Genomic DNA, 10,410 nt, shown 5'->3' on the forward strand with positions numbered 1-10,410 from the left:
ATAAATAAATAAACATAAGCAATAAGAAATAAATAAAACAAAAACAAGACAAAACAAAACAAACAAACAAACAAAACAGTGATCAGTTAGACGTTGTGTGCGAGTTTGAACAGGTGAGTTTTGAGTTGTGACTTGAAGGTTGTAATGGTGTCTGACTGTTTTATGTGTGGGGGGAGGGAGTTCCAGAGCCTGGGTGCTGAACAGCTGAATGACCGGGCACCCATTGAAGTGAGTCGTGATGTGGGGATACATAGTAGTCCAGCAGAGGTTGAGCGGAGGGAGCGGGAGGGAGTGTATTCTTGGAGGAGGTCGCAGAGATAACTGGGGGCTAGGTTGTGGAGAGCTTTGTAGGTGAGGAGTAGGGTTTTGTATTGGATGCGGTAGTGTACTGGGAGCCAGTGAAGTTGAATGAGGACAGGGGTGATGTGGTCAGATGATTTGGTGCGGGTGATGATCCGGGCGGCTGAGTTCTGAATGATCTGCAGTCTGTTGATGAGTTTGGTGGGGAGTCCGGTGAGGAGGGCGTTGCAGTAGTCTATGCGTGATGTGACAAATGAGTGAACTAGGATTTCAGTGCTGGATTGGGTCAGTGATGGGCGGAGTCTGGCGATGTTGCGGAGGTGGAAGAATGCAGTCCGGGTGATGTTGTGAATATGGGGTGCGAATGAGAGGGTGTTGTCCAGGATGACGCCGAGGCTCTTGACTTTGGAGGAGAAGGGTACTGGGAATCCATCGATAATTATGAGTGGAGCTGGGGTGTGTTGTGATTTAGTGAGGGTAAACACCATGTAACTAATAGAATAAGACTTGAAAACAAGTATAAATGTGCAGAAGTACGAAATGCAAAATGCAAAGAATATATATGCAGGGGGATAATATACAACATGAATACTATACAAGCCAATATTTCCATGAGGCAGTGCTTAAACAGTGCATGAAACCAGTGCAAGAAACGGTGAATCAAACAGCCAGGCTGAGTTTGAGACTGTTCTGTTTTGTAGTGGGTGTTGGGTCAGACCTGGTGCTCCTCCCCAACCTCTGTCCTCCTTGGCTGCCGCCTACCTCCCAGTGAGGCGTTGGACCGTCTAATGGCCCGGGGGGACAGAGGAGTTCTTCAGTCTGTTGGTGTTGAGGAGCATCCTGTCGCTGAACCAGCTCCTCTCAAAGTTCAAGGTCCAAAAATACTTTATTGTCCCCCAATGGGGCAACATGTTGTGCAGTAGATAGTCTGCAAATCCAAGTCACACACAATCGCACACACAATAAAAAACACAAAAACAATCAATAAAAAGTAGTCAATATATCCATACATATTATCTATATATATATATAGAAAAGCAGAGGCTCAGCATACCCAAAAGTGTGAGTGTGGGGGGGGGGTGTTATCTAGGGTTACCAGACATCCTCCACACATCGCCCAACCCCCCTCCTCTGGTTGCTTATGACCGTGTACAGACGATGGCTGACGTTGTCCAGAAGAGCCAGCAGTTTGTTGGACGTTCTCCTCTCTGCTGCTGACACCAGAGAGTCCAGCTCCAATCTGAACTGGTCCAGGACGTGGTCTGGACTTCCCATAGTCTATGACCAGCTCTTCGGTTTTTGACGTGTTAAGCTGCAGGTGGTTTGAGTGGCACCAAATGAGAATGTCCCTCACAAGGCTCCTGTTCTCCTCGTCACTATCACCCCTTCTGCATCCCACGATGGCCGTGTCATCAGCATATGGACATGTTTTCATGTTGGTGGTCAACGGTCCAGAGGGCTCTGTGCTGCACCCCTTACAAGACCTCCGCCCATGGAGAGGGTGTTAACATGTTTTTATATCATGGCCCTCGTTGATATCAGACAGACCACTCTCTATCTCCCTCCCAAGTCATTCTGAACAATCAGGTACTTACAGACTAATAGTGTCAAGGCATAAACGATTAGCCACCTCTTCCCTGTACCATGTGCTCAGCTGCATGAACCAAGACCAACTGAACCATTATAAAGAATCATCAATATCACCAATATGCATCTGCATAACCAAATGTGTTCAAATTAAATTACCTGACCCTACCTGACCCTCCACGGGTCTGACCCTCCACTGGTCTGACGCTCCGGACCGCTGGTCTGACCCTCCACGGGTCTGACGCTCCAGACCGCTGGGCTGACGCTCCGGACCGCTGGTCTGACCCTCCACGGGTCTGACGCTCCGGACCGCTGGGCTGACGCTCCGGACCGCTGGTCTGACCCTCCGGACCGCTGGTCTGACCCTCCACGGGTCTGACCCTCCGGACCGCTGGGCTGACGCTCCGGACCGCTGGTCTGACGCTCCGGACCGCTGGGCTGACGCTCCGGACCGCGGGTCTGACGCTCCGGACCGCTGGGCTGACCCTCCGGACCGCTGGGCTGACCCTCCGGACCGCTGGGCTGACCCTCCGGACCACTGGTCTGACCCTCCACTGGTCTGACCCTCCACTGGTCTGACCCTCCACTGGTACCTAGACCTTACATACACACACGGATCTGACTGGGGATAGGATAGGTTCATTCACTTGAGGTAAAAAGGTTACGTTAATAAACTGTTTATTCTCTTGCCAGAAGGACTATCTAGACTAGGCTACTTCTAAATAATTATAAATATTTGTACTTTTATTTTTTTAACCCAACAATTATATTCGGGGCCAATTAAACAGGGTATGTGATTAGGATGTCTGGGCTCAGGGCCTAATCGACCAGGCAAACACGCGTCCTGCCGTCCTCAGAGCACCAGGAAAGTCACCAAGTTCCAGGTGGTCAATATTTAGCTCGTTCACTCAATACATTCATGATCCAAAATCTGACCGCAGCTGACCTCAGATCTGGTGAACTGTGCTTTTACTTCTATCATTTTATATGTTTCGACTAATCCTGTTGCTGGAGGCAGAGTTATTTGTGGACAAATTAGACCAGCACATGAACATATTAAAACGTAAATACAGACATTCCTGTATAATTAAGGTGTACGACAGCTCCCTCTGCTGGACAACAGTCTCACACCAAACTACATTTTCCGTTCGAACCAACGTAGCAATAGTACATTGATGCGAGACGGGTTGGTGGATTGAACGTGTTGTAGTAGGAGATAATGGCCTGCGGGGCAGTATGTACATTGTTAAATACAAGAATATCCTTGAATTTAGTAGTAATATGGAGGTTTCGTATTTTTACAAAATGGATTATGTGAAAATTGCTGAATAACATTCATGTATATTAAATGTATTGCAGGAGTTTAGCTTTACATTAACCAAGTTGAAGGACAAAAAATGAACCGCACCAAATATGTAGAAGTCAATGTGGGATTTTAATATATAAACAAAAGCACTTGACAGAAGTTGAATACAATTTTGTAAAGGGAAGCAGAGGAAAACATTTTCCCAAATGAATGTTATCAAAATATCACCACCATTCCGAAAGCAAGTGAAGAGGTTTGTGTTAAAGCAGCCCTCCCTGACCAGCTCTGTCCCTGACTCTAAACCCTGACTCTCAACCCTAACGCTGAACCCTCTGAGGGCAGGAAGACGCGCCTTCCGTGTAAAGGTTCGAACCACAGAGAAGGAAGAAGAAGAGGAAGCAGTAGAGAGTAGTGAAGTAGTGAGGTTAGTGACAGACGTGATGGAAAGGCGTGTGGAAGCACACGGTTACATGTGGGGTCAAGAAGATCACTCCCACTGGAGGTCATTAATCCATCAGCCTCAGACTGCTGAGCTCAGCAGGTCTTCTGGAAGAAGAGGCTAAGATGAACTGAGGAGATGGGACCAGCAGGATGTCAGGTTCAGTTGGGGTTCAGCTCAGGTGTGTCTGCCCCCGACCAAACAGGATCAGGTGAGGATCAGCTCAGGTGTTTCTGCCCGGAACAAAGAAGGACATTGATTAGGTTCAATATTCAAAAGATGCAACATTATCTGAACCGAAGATTAGTCATTAAGGAGCAGGCAGGCTTTAGGGGCCTTGCTCAAGGAAGCATCACTGTATTCTGAGGACTTGAACCCTGCACCATTGGTTTGAGAGTTGAACCCCCAACCCCCTACCTTGTCCACTATGTCCAGATAATGGAAACTTATGAGGAATCCTTGATGGTAGAGTCCTGGTGGTCCTCAGGATTTGCCTTCCAGATGTACGGCTTCTCCATCAGTCTAGATTCCTGGTCGGGTTACAAACATAATTTGTCTCTAATGTAAGGTAACAAACACCGTAGAAGTTTGTCTTTAATGTAAGATCACAAACACAGGAGTAGTTGGGCTCTAATGGCCCGTAACAAAGTAGAAGCTGTAGTTTTTCTGGTAAACAACCAGAGTAGTATGCCGTAACTTGTACTGGACAAACTAATCCTGCGTTACAACAAGTCCACTCTGTTTATTTTATGCAAACTTACGAGGATCCTGGTTGGTTGAGTGATGTCGTCCTCCAGAGTCTTGGCTCGTCCATCAGCTCTCCTCAGCCAGAGTCCTGGTCTGGAACAAACAGCACGTGAAAGCAAGTGAAGAGGTTTGTGTTAAAGCAGTCCTCCCTGACCAGCTCTGTCCCTGACTCTAAACCCTGACTCTCAACCCTAACGCTGAACCCTCTGAGGGCATGGAGACGCGCCTTCAATGTAAAGGTTCGAACCACAGAGAAGGAAGAAGAAGAAGCAGTAGAGAGTAGTGAAGTAGTGAGGTTAGTGACAGACGAGAGGGAAAGGCGTGTGGAAGCACACGGTTACATGTGGGGTCAAGAAGATCACTCCCACTGGAGGTCATTGATACATCAGCCTCAGACTGCTGAGCTCAGCAGGTCTTCTGGAAGAAGAGGCTAAGATGAACTGAGGAGATGGGACCAGCAGGATGTCAGGTTCAGTTGGGGTTCAGCTCAGGTGTGTCTGCCCCCGACCAAACAGGATCAGGTGAGGATCAGCTCAGGTGTTTCTGCCCGGACCAAACAAGGCAATTGATTAGGTTCAATATTCAAAAGATGCAACAGTATCTGAACCAAAGAGACGTCATTAAGGAGCAGGCAGGCTTTAGGGCGCCTTGCTCAAGGACGCATCACTGTATTCTGAGGACTTACCTAGTCCACTATGTCCAGATAATGCAAACTTGCGAGGATCCTGGATGGTAGAGTGATGTCGTCCCCCAGAGTCTTGGCTCGTCCATCAGCTCTCCTCAGCCAGAGTCCTGGTCTGGAACAAACAGCGCGAGTCTGGCCCCAACGTCTGTAACAAACATGTCGTTTGTCTTATTTTTAAGCCCTTTATTCCCAGTTTGTTTGGTTAATACAAACTTACAACCCTGGTTGGTAGAGTGATGGTCATCCTCCAGATTCACGGCTCCCCTACCAGCTCGCCTCGGCTCCAGAAACACGTTCTAGTAAGAAAACACAGCGGTAGTTGGTTAACGCATGTCAAAGTAACAGCTGTATTTTGCCCTTTAAGTCAACCATGCAAGTAAATAAAAAGTTACGAAGACTCCTTGTTGGTCGATTCCTAGTCGTCCTCCAGCGTCTCAGCTCCTCCAGCAGCTCTCCACAGCCAGAGTCCTGGTCTGGAACAAACAGCACGAGTCTGGCCCCAACGTCTGGTAACAAACATGTAGTTTGTCTTATTTTTAAGCCCTTTATTTCCTCAAGACTCACCTGTTCAGAGTCCACCTCGACACTGCATAGCCACCCTCCCCCTGCTGGCCACCATTGTACACTGTATTGTATTATATTATAGTACTTAACTGTGTAGCAACTGCAGTAGCTGCCATCATGGCTGTAACACGGGGAATTGATTAGCCTAGCGATTGTGGTACTTGCACTTGGTTCTATGGACATCCTTTCTGTACTGACAGCGATATATTGATGCACTTCTTGTGACAAATGTACTTATTTTAGGTCGCTTTGGATAAAAGCGTCTGCTAAATGCCCTAAATGTAAATGTCAATTTCCAGTTTGATTGGTTAATACAAACTTACAATTCTTGTTGGTAGAGTGATGGTCATCCTCCAGATTCACGGCTCCCCTACCAGCTCGCCTCGGCTCCAGAAACACGTTCTAGTAAGAAAACACAGCGGTAGTTGGTTAACGCATGTCAAAGTATCAGCTGTATTTTTCCCTTTAAGTCAACCATGCAAGTAAATAAAAGGTTACGAAGACTCCTTGTTGGTCGATTCCTAGTCGTCCTCCAGCGTCTCAGCTCCTCCAGCAGCTCTCCTCAGACAGAGTCCTGGTCTGGAACAAACAGCGGAAGTCCTGCTTCAACATGTGCTACAACAAATGTAGTCGCAGTAGTGTGCGGTGCCCCTTCATTTCGGTGGGGCAGAAACTACTGGCGTATGACCACACCCACAATTTAGATATTTTTAACATGTATATTTTGAGCTACATTAAAACATGTTAACTAAACTAATTGTGAGTAAGAATTAAAAATAAACTAATAGCCTAACGTTACTGCACGCTTTTGAAGTGCCATCCGCAACACTCGTCATATGAAGTCCCTTATAGGGAAGTTAGTTCTTCCATATTTTATTTTAACAGGCTTAGCGAGTGCATTGCAAATACATGAAAAGTAGAAATTCAAGTCATCAATCAAGCACACCTTCGATTTGGAACTTGGCCCGACGATGTGTGCAAATCTCTCAATAACAACACTTCTGAAATCAGATATTCCTCAATAACAGCCGTTTAAATCAGGTATGAAATTAGTTATACAATTTCAATACCTGCTGAAATAAATAAATAGTCTTCAATGCCGAAAGATACAGGCGGAGTAATTCAACAATGTCCTAGAATATGACCATGGGGCAGACTACTTTACGACCATATGGGCGTCTTATAGAGCGGATTGCAATTCATATTGCAGCCTGCAGGGTAATGCAAGAAACATACGGAGGGACACGGTCGTTGAGCTCCGCTGCACGACTCCATCAGCACGGCTCCTCCATCAGCTCCTTCAGCACGGCTCCTCCAGACATGGATTCCTGGTCTGGTTACGAACACAGTTGTCTCAGCAGTAAATCACCTGGGGACGCAACACACCCCACCTCCTGCATCTGAGGTTCACTTGTAAAATGGAAGACAAATTTAAACATATTTGAACACTTAAATTAGACAACGTCTGCAGATTGTCGCACTACGGTCGTAGCAGCACTAGTAACAATAATGGCTCATACGACTCCTACATAACGCCCGTATGAATTAACTCAAATCACAGCTTGGCACAGATTTAAAGTCATAAAATTATCAAAAGCCGACCTAAACTACCGTGGATTGTACTGCTTCAGATGAGCTTGGTGATGGGTACCCTTTGGTCCGGTGCTGCAGGCCCCTGGTCTCCAGCCTTAGTCTCCGGTCCACCCTGGCACCACAAGCCTCTGGTCCCCAGCCTCTCAGCCTCGCCTTTCAGCTATAGCGCAGGTTTATATCAGCATTTGCCCAACAATAAACTTAATTGACTCATCCGAGTTACACAATTAATTGAACCATTATTTTATAACTCAAGGCTAGAGAAGACTTGAGACCAGACATGAGCATCCCGTTTTTGGGAATGAAGACAGAGCAGTCCACAAGTTTAAAGAAGTGGTACAGGCCATGCATGAAACTGACCCGAGAGGACTCTACTCACACACCAGAGCACTGACCTGTTCTGGAGACTTCTGACAGGAGGTGGAGGTCTGGCTTTGGATGAGGAGTTGGAGGTCTTGCTCTTGGTGAGGAGGCAGACACCTTGGGACAAACTACATGTTACTTTTTTAACCTTGTACAGTTCTAGAGTATCTTCTACTGTAACATGTGGGAAGGATGGCCATTATTTTAGCTTGATATTATCAAGTTGGTAACTCTGCACCAAAGTCATTGTTTAACGTCATTCGATTGGGTAGGGTTTAACTTCTGTGGCAATTAATGACAGCAGATTTTTAAAACATACAAAAGCTGAACTAACAAACACTAAGCAGTATTGATATTTAATCAAATTTACTCATCTTAGCCATATTCAGGTGCTGTGTTCCGTTGAAGAAATGTCAAATTGTCTTCCACCTTGAAATGATTTTCAGCCTTCACTGATTTCAAAAATGGGCCCGCAAGTAGAAGGCCGTTTTGTACGCAGCGAGAGTCAACGTGGTTAAAAGTATGGCGCAACCATCGGAAATTAACATATTGTACGACGTACGTGTTGGTATGTATTTAATCTCAAACTTAAGTTGTTTAAGATGAGGGGCAACAATTCCCTATGGAAACCGACTGAAAAATAGTTTCCGTTGGCAACGGCTCGAGGTTACGCAAATACAATCTAGAACGTTCAGCCACATTCCCTCAGGGGACTCCCGTCCAACTAACTGCCAGGTGGTTTCTTATGGCTGTCAAGACTACAACGTTCTATGCTAACCATTGGGACTAAATCAAGTGACCGCACACAGTAACTTCCACGGCGGGAAGGACAAACCGTCCGACAGGAATCCGAACATTCCGGCCGGAACCAACCAAAGAAAAAAACAGAACCAGCGCCTCACCTTGAGCTGAACGGAGGAAGATCCTGAAGTCCAGCGATGGTCTTCATTAAAACACAGCCAACAGACTTACCTTGAGGAGATCTGTTTGTTGCTGTTGGTCATTACATGATTATGCACCCAGTGTGTACACGTTATATCACTCAAAACCGTACGAAGGACCATACTACCATGTACGTCCCACAACAACTTTAAACCTCAAATCCTTGCCTAAGAACAATGGAATCATACAATACAAAACAGTGTCTACATTTTACAATTATCTAGATTATTCAGGGTACAAACCATACAGAGCAAATCTAAATGTGCTCACAGAGAGCCGACCATAGCCCAGCGTCACCTTGACCGCCTCATCACCAACAGCAAGTCATGCCAGCCAGCCAACACATGTACAGGTCCAGTGAGAACTGGGCATCCGAGCGAAAAGACTGCCCATTGTAAATAGAAGCCCAATACCTGAACTATCCAACCATCTTCATGGTTTAAAGACTTGACATGCCATTGTGTTCTAATCACCTTTGTCTGCTCCCTCGTTACTTACAAAACTCTACATCTCAATCACTAGAATGTTGCATCCTACTCATGGGGGTGTGGTCTGAGTGAGCAGAGATGCATGCTGGGATACAGTGCCGTCTCAAGTCTTCATTACTATAGACACGCGCCTCAGGAGAAACCAAGTGTTTGAGAATCCGTCTTGACATCAGTTGCATGAGCTGGAATATCCTTCAAGATGGCGCCAGGATTCCCAGAGGAGAAAGGCCAAGAGGAAGATGTGAGGGTTCTTCCTCTCAGCCAGTGGAACACAACAACGGTCCTCAGCAGAGTACCATGGAACACTTTGAAACATTCTCCTCTTTACACCTTGAAGCCCCAGTGAAGGTTTCCTTGCCTCCTCAGCTGAAGAGCACAACTTCAGCTCGAAGAGCGCACTAGATGGAGTTCCCAGATTGGTTCTGATTTAAGGGAACCAATCGTTTAGCTAGACCTGTCCGAAACAGCCAGAGCAAGACAAGATCCACAGGGCTCTCCTTCAATCCAGCCAGGAAGAAGAGCCGTCTCATTACAGGTCTGAAGGTCATCTTGAATATCCATTGAGGACCCTTTCCGACTTCAGAGTCTCCTTGTGGAATGCCTTTAGGAGTCCATCCTCCATTGATCCTGATTGGTGTAGTCCTAGTTTGAAGTCACTGATCTGAACACGCCGCTTCCCTCCTTTTACACTCGAGTTGGGTACTCTCCTGCCTGCCCAGTGTGTTGATATCGCTCCGGAGCGTCGCTCTGGAGGCCCTTAAGTAAACGTGAGGCCGGCCGACCATCAGGTATGATTTATTTGACCATTCCAATATCCCCAGCCATCACACAGACCTCCGTATGAACATTATCACTGTCAAAGCAAGCCGGACACACACAGAACACCCACGTAGAACCCCATGCCAGGTGTGAGTTGGAGACACAGTAGAACCCTAGCGATGGTCAAAAATCCAATCCAATCCATCTCATGACACACACACACACACACACCACACACACACAAAAGGCCAAACAATCATGAAGGGTAAAAACCTCATGCCAAATAGCATTCCATCATCCAACCCCAGCTCTCCTGCCAGGGCACCCAGAACAGAACAACCAATGTCTCCAGAGACGTAAATTATGTACAACATTCTTCAGTGGCGTCCCACATTGGTGATGGATTATGCTTGGCGTCTCCAAAATGTGTCCCAGGTTGATTCAAGGTCTCTGAAGTCATGTCTTTGTAGTCCAGTGGTTTCCTGAATGAGGGGCCTTCACAGATGCAAACAGTGCAGCTTTAGTCAGCCTGAGGACAGGAAGGAGGTCATCTGTTCAGAAGACCACCCAGTGGAGGGAGGTGGCTCTTGAGGAGCAGGATCCATATGGGGATGGCCCCAAATAAGACCTTCTTGGA

The 10,410-nt window shown here is 46.7% G+C and overlaps 2 long non-coding RNA genes across 2 annotated transcripts; both read right to left on the minus strand.

The window, feature by feature from the left end:
* Positions 1-3,311: 3,311 nt before the first annotated feature.
* Positions 3,312-5,189, minus strand: LOC130405599 (uncharacterized). The gene is made up of 4 exons (XR_008904362.1): positions 5,065-5,189; positions 4,394-4,922; positions 4,050-4,162; positions 3,312-3,865 (listed from the first exon to the last, which is right to left on the minus strand). It is a non-coding gene; the product is annotated as an uncharacterized LOC130405599 (long non-coding RNA).
* A 19-nt stretch (positions 5,190-5,208) lies between these two features.
* Positions 5,209-8,784, minus strand: LOC130405600 (uncharacterized). Its single transcript, XR_008904363.1, has 5 exons — positions 7,617-8,784; positions 7,280-7,381; positions 6,865-6,961; positions 5,952-6,207; positions 5,209-5,570 (listed from the first exon to the last, which is right to left on the minus strand). It is a non-coding gene; the product is annotated as an uncharacterized LOC130405600 (long non-coding RNA).
* Between the last annotated feature and the right edge of the window lie 1,626 nt (positions 8,785-10,410).

Source organism: Gadus chalcogrammus, chromosome 16 (assembly GCF_026213295.1).
Source record: "Gadus chalcogrammus isolate NIFS_2021 chromosome 16, NIFS_Gcha_1.0, whole genome shotgun sequence".
Taxonomy (NCBI): domain Eukaryota; kingdom Metazoa; phylum Chordata; class Actinopteri; order Gadiformes; family Gadidae; genus Gadus; species Gadus chalcogrammus.